Raw genomic sequence first — 6415 nt, forward strand, 5'->3', positions numbered from 1 at the left:
CTCAGTTACACCAGCTCTATCAGAAGGAATAAGCCAAAATTCACCCAACTTATTGTGGGAAGCTTGTGGAAGGCTACCAGAAACATTTGGCCCAAGTTAAAAAAATTAAAGGCAATGCTACCAAATAAAAGCTGAAATAAATCATTCTCTCTGCTATTATTCTGACATTTCACATTCTTAAAATAAAGTGGTGATCCTAACTGAGCTAAAACAGGGAATTTTTACTAGGATTAAATGTCAGGAATTGTGAAAAACTGAGTTTAAATGTATTTGGCTAAGGCGTATGTAAACTTCTGACTTCAACTGTACACAAGTGTGTGTTGGATTGCCAGCTTTAAGCTGTATGCTAAAACGTTACAGACGCTTCACCTATAGAAGAGCATTTTCCTCAATTGCTACAGTATCACAACTCGCAGAGATAATCGCTCATTTTAACGCAGTTTCATGATGATAAGGATTGTAATAACGATGCCAATGTTTCAAGATCGCACCCTTGGGAGAATCAGTTGCCTTTAGAGGGTGGTGGTGTTTGAGAGTGGCAACTCCTTTCTATATCTCCCACTCTCTTTTTTCAGTATCTCTCCCTCTCTCTCCCCCTCACTCTTCTTCACACTCTTTCTCTCTCATTTCCCAACTCTCTCCTGTCAATCCGTATTCTGTCATACTCTGGGTCTGAATAATTATGTAAATAAGGTATTTATGTAGTTTTTTTGCAGATTTTTTAAATAATCCATTTAAAAATAAGGCTGTAAAGTAACAAAATGTTGAAAAAGTGAAGGGGTTTGAATACTTACTGAAGGCACTTTATATGCTTAATGTATATTTTGTTATGCAACTCTCCCTCTACCTCATACCCTCTCTCTCCCTCAATCTCATACCCTCTCTCTCCTTCCATCTCCTTCTCTCTCTCTCCCTCCATCACATGACCTCTCTCTCCCTACGCTCACACTCTCTCACCCTTCTTTTATCTCTCTGCTCAATCTCTCCCTGTCTCTTTCGCCCTTGCTCTTTCTCGCTCCCTAACTCTCTAACCTAATTTTTCTCTCTCTCTCTCCCTCATTTTATCTTCCCCTCTTTCATCATCTCGCTCCTTCAGTAGAGGACAGAGGACTGTAAAGAGCTACCAAGTGAATGACAGTAATTTGGGTGTGAAGGGCTAAAGCAAGCCCTAGCCAAGCCCTCTCGGGCCCCAGTAGTGTGCAGACAGTGCAGCGGGCCAGTCCCATCCTTCAGGCTATTGTAGCTATGTTGTTGTGGCCTGTCTGGTCTGGTCACACACACACACAACATGTACGCACACACACACACACACACACACACACATAGGGCTGTGGCGGTCATTACACTTTGTCAGCCGGTGATTGTCAAGCAGATAACTGCTTGGTAATTTACCGTTATTTACCGTCATGGTAATTTACCGTTAATTAACATAAACAAATGTAGCATCTCCTAGTAACGACATGATTTGGCACTATGTTCATTGTTGTTTAACTAGCTAATGTTTCTTGGCTAGCTCGTTAGCTAACATTATGTGACGTGTGTGACCTGGACAAGGCTCTTCTCCCCCGATTGCTCCATTTGGCCAGGTGGCCAGCTCTAGGAACAGTCTTGGTGGTTCCTAACTTCTTCCATTTAAGAATGATGGAGGCCACTGTTCTTGGGGACCTTCAATGCTGTAGAAATGTTTTGGTACCCTTCCCCAGATATGTGCCTCAACACAATCCTGTCTCAGAGCTCTACGGCCAATGCCTTCGACCTCATGGCTTGATTTTTGCTCTTTCATGCACTGTTAACTGTGGGACCTTATATAGACAGCCTTTCCAAATCATGTCCAATCAATTGAATTTACCACGGGTGGACTCCAATCAAGTTGTAGAAACATCTCAATGATGATCAATGGAAACAGGATGCACATGAGCTCAATTTCGAGTCTCATAGAAAAGGGTCTGAATAATTATGTAAATAAGGTATTTATGTTGTTTTTTTGCAGATTTTTTAAATAATCCATTTAAAAATAAGGCTGTAAAGCAGGGGTCAGGAACCTGTGGCTCTTTTGATGATTGCATCTGGCTCGCAGATATTTTAATTAAATGATACTGGCCTACGTTGGCCGTTGCTAGGTAAAACAGGTAAACGCCTCCTTTTGAATCAGTCTGCTCGGTCATTAGCTCAAAGCTAACCCTTCGACGAAGAAGATGGCGAAAAGAAAAAAAGATGACGAGTATCGTACATTTCAGGACGAATGGACCGAAGAATTCGCCTTTGTGGAGAGAGCAGGTTCTGCGGTGTGTCTAATTTGCAATGACAAAATTACATCGATGAAACGGTCGAATGTAAAGCGGCACTTCGACACGCGCCATGCTACCTTTGCATCAAAATACCCTGCGGGAGACAGCAGAAAGAAAGCGTGCCAAGAGCTACTGAGCAGGGTGCAAGCTAGCCAGCAGCAACTCCGCGTATGGACCCGGCAAGGTGACTATAATTCCGCTAGCTTTGCTGGATCTTTAGCAATAGTGAGGAACGGAAAACCATTCACAGATGGCGAGTATGCTAAAACGTTCATGCTGGATGTAGCCAATGAACTTTTTGATGATCTTCCGAACAAAGACAAGATAATTAAACGGATACAAGACATGCCTCTGTCGGCAAGAACTGTTCATGATCGTACCACCGTGATGGCAAACAAAGTGGAGGAAACGCAAGTGAAGGACATAAATGCAGCGCCGTTCTTTTCCCTGGCTTTGGATGAGTCAACAGACGTGAGCCATTTGTCGCAGTTCAGCGTGATTGCAAGATATGCTGTTGGTGACACACTGCGCGAAGAAAGTCTTGCAGTTCTGCCATTAAAAGGGTCCACAAGAGGTGAGGATTTATTTAAGTCTTTCATGGAGTTTGCTCAAGAAAAAAATCTACCTATGGATAAACTTCTCTCAGTGTGTACTGATGGTGCTCCGTGTACGGTGGGGAATAAAAAAGGATTTGTGGCGCTTCTCTGTGAACATGAAAATAGACCCATCCTAAGTTTCCATTGCATTCTACACCAGGAGGCACTTTGTGCTCAGATGTGTGACAGGCAGTTTGGGGAAGTGATGTCGCTGGTCATTCGTGTGATCAACTTTATTGTTGCTCGAGCGTTAAATGATCGCCAGTTTAAAACACTGCTGGATGAAGTTGGAAATAACTATCCTGGTCTGCTTTTGCACAGCAATGTGCGTTGGTTGTGCGTTGGTTGTCAAGAGGGAAGGTGCTTAGCCGTTTTGCGGCTTGCCTGAAAGAAATAAAATATATTATATGGCTTTCACTGAAATAAATTTCAATTTTTTTTTGCTTTCATGGCTCTCTTAGTCAAAAAGGTTCCCGACCCCTGCTGTAAAGTAACAAAATGTTGAAAAAGTGAAGGGGTCTGAATACTTACAGAAGGCACTTTATATGCTTAATGTATAGTTTTTTATGCAACTTTAGTTGTGATACAAATGTTGGGCTATATGTCTCCAAGATATATCAACTCTTATTAGCCAATGCCCTTCACATGATCGGGTACTTCTCACAGGCATCTTGGGTCTTTCTCACAGGCTACAAGTGAAGACAGACACATCGGCTCGCGTCCTTAGGCACATAGTGAGTATGTCAGAAGAACTGTCCACATTTACTTTCGTCAGCCAACAAGATGAGTAGGCCTAACGAACAGCAAAAGCACTAGCCTACGTCAATCTACTATCCGCCATAGTACAAATGTTGACCTATTCTATTCTGTGGGAGAAATTAATATTCCAAACATAGTCCGGGACAGTTGTGGGATGCGATAGATTCCAAATTAATACAACCATTAGCATCAAAAAAACTTCTAAAAACAATGAGTCTGATGCAACAGATAAGAATTAGCTTCAAATGTTGATAAACTATTAGGCTATTTCTTCACATTATAAGCGCAACAATGCACACATGTGCATGTGAATGTTCTAAAATGCAATCAATTAGCGATTCGCAAAAGCGACCGCAAATGCGATTATGCATGTAATGCTTTATTATAAAGGTGCATCTTTATGGTGATAATGTTCTTCCCCAAACTTGAAAGTCATGCGCCGCCTATGTATGCCAGTTACATGCTGACCACACTGACACATACATGTTATTCAATCATTTCACCCACACTGCTCACTGTCAACGAGCGTCTGCGTAGCCAGGCACTAAAATAGAACTTGGTTCTATTTGTGATGCTTGACGCACTGCAAGTCCCGCCTCTCCCATCTCCTCATTGGTTTTTAGGAGCATATACCCACGTGGGTGATTGAAAGACGAACTGAGGTCCACACTCCAGTCCAGTTGGTGGTGGTAATGCACCTTAAAGTTGGTTGCCAACCGCCATATAAAGTCCAAAGAAGAAGAAGAAGTCTGAAGGAGGAGAGATTATTAGAAACAAACTTTTACTCTTTTATCTGTAGATACATTTTCGGGGGTAGAGGACCTTGTGCATTCCAGGTAAAACAACAACCCAATTTTTATATCCCTTGACAAATTAGCTAGCAAGAGGAAGCTAGCTAGCTAATTTGCCATAAATCTTTAATGCTTTTCAACCTGTCCCCAAATTAATGTAGTTGGTTCAGAGTTTGTTTTGATGGTCATTAGTACCTTGACAAAGTTACCGTGTGTCACGTTCCTGACCTATTTATGTTAGTTTTTGTGTGTTAGTTGGTCAGGACGTGAGGTTGGGTGGGCATTCTATGTTTTCTGTTTCTGTGTTGGTTTTGGGTTGCCTGGTATGGCTCTTAATTAGAGGCAGGTGTTTGGCGTTCCTCTAATTAAGAGTCATATTTAGGTAGGCGTTGTCACAGTGTTTGTTGTGGGTGATTGTCTCCTGTGTCCGTATGTTATGTTCGTACCACATAGGACTGTAGCGTTTGTTTGTTTTGTTTTCGTTGTAGTCTGTTTCCTGTCCGTGAGTTTTACGTTTCAGTTAAGTAAGTTCATGTTCAGGTTTTGTCGTCTACGTCGTTTTCTTGTTTTTGTAGTTTTGAAAGTGTTTTGTTTTGTTTCGTGTTGCCGTCGTATTTATAATAAAGATGGCTTATTTCCCTGAAGCTGCGTTTTGGTCTGAAGATCCTTCTCTCCTCACCTCATCCGAGGATGAGGAGAGCGACAGCCTTTACAGAATCACCCACCACGCTAAGACCAAGCGGCAAAGGGAAACTAAACAGAGTAAGGGACAGGAGAGAAAGGAGCAATGGACATGGGACGATGTTTTGGATGGAAAGGGTTGCTACACTTGGGAGGAGATCCTGGCTGGGAGGGATCGCCTCCCATGGGAACAGGTGGAGGCATTGAGGAGAGCAGAGGCTACCTGGGAGAGGAACCGGAGCTATGAGGGAACGCGTCTGGCACGGAAGCCAAAAAAGCCCGTGAGTAATTCCCAAAAAATTCTTGGGGGGGGGCTAGGAGATAGTGGGCCAAGGGCAGGTAGGAGACCTGCGCCCACTTCCCAGGCTTACCGTGGAGAGCGGGAGTACGGGCAGGCGCCGTGTTACGCAGTAGAGCGCACGGTGTCTCCTGTACGAGTGCATAGCCCAGTGCGGGTTATTCCACCTCCCCGCACTGGTAGGGCTAGATTGAGTATTGAGCCAGGTGTCATGAGGCCGGCTCAACGCGTCTGGTCTCCAGTGCGTCTCCTCGGGCCGGCATACATGGCACCTGCCTTACGCATGGTTTCCCCGGTTCGCCTACATAGCCCGGTGCGGGTTATTCCACCTCCCCGCACTGGTCGGGCAACCGGGAGTATTCAACCAGGTAAGGTTGGGCAAGCTCAATGCTCAAGAGTGCCAGTACGCCTCCACGGTCCGGTATTTCCGGCACCACCTCCCCGCCCCAGCCTAGTACCTACAGTGTCTACACTACGCACTAGGCTACCAGTGCGTATCCTGAGCCCTGTTCCTCCTCCACGCACTCTCCCTGTAGTGCGTGTATCTAGCCCGGTGCCTCCAGTTCCGGCCCCACGCACTAAGCTTCCAGTGCGTCTCCAGAGCCCTGTACACACTGTATATTCTCCCCCTACTAATCCTGATGTGCTTGTCCTCAGCCCGGCGTCACCAGTGCCGGTACCACGCATCAGGGGTAGAGTAGGCTTTGAGAATACAGTGTGCCCTGTCCCTGCTCCCCGCACTAGTAGGAAGGTGCTTACCATTAGCACGGTGCCTCCAGTTCCGGCACCACGCACCAGGTCTACAGTGCGCCGTATCCGGCCAGAGCCATCCGTCTCACCAGCGCCATCTGAGCCATCCGTCTCCCCAGCGCCATCTGAGCCATCCGTCTCCCCAGCGCCATCTGAGCCATCCGTCTGCCAGGAGCCTGCAAAGCCGCCCGTCTGCCATGAGCCTGCAAAGCCGCCCGTCTGCCATGAGCCTACAGAGCCATCCGCCAGACA

The 6415-nt window shown here is 45.5% G+C and overlaps 1 long non-coding RNA gene across 1 annotated transcript; it reads left to right on the plus strand.

Annotated features, from left to right (window-relative positions):
- Positions 1-4656: 4656 nt before the first annotated feature.
- LOC139577872 (uncharacterized) lies at positions 4657-5078 on the plus strand. The gene is made up of 2 exons (XR_011675452.1): positions 4657-4896; positions 5010-5078. It is a non-coding gene; the product is annotated as an uncharacterized lncRNA (long non-coding RNA).
- Positions 5079-6415: the final 1337 nt, after the last annotated feature.

The sequence above is a fragment of the Salvelinus alpinus genome, chromosome 6 (assembly GCF_045679555.1).
Source record: "Salvelinus alpinus chromosome 6, SLU_Salpinus.1, whole genome shotgun sequence".
NCBI classification, from domain to species: Eukaryota; Metazoa; Chordata; class Actinopteri; order Salmoniformes; family Salmonidae; genus Salvelinus; species Salvelinus alpinus.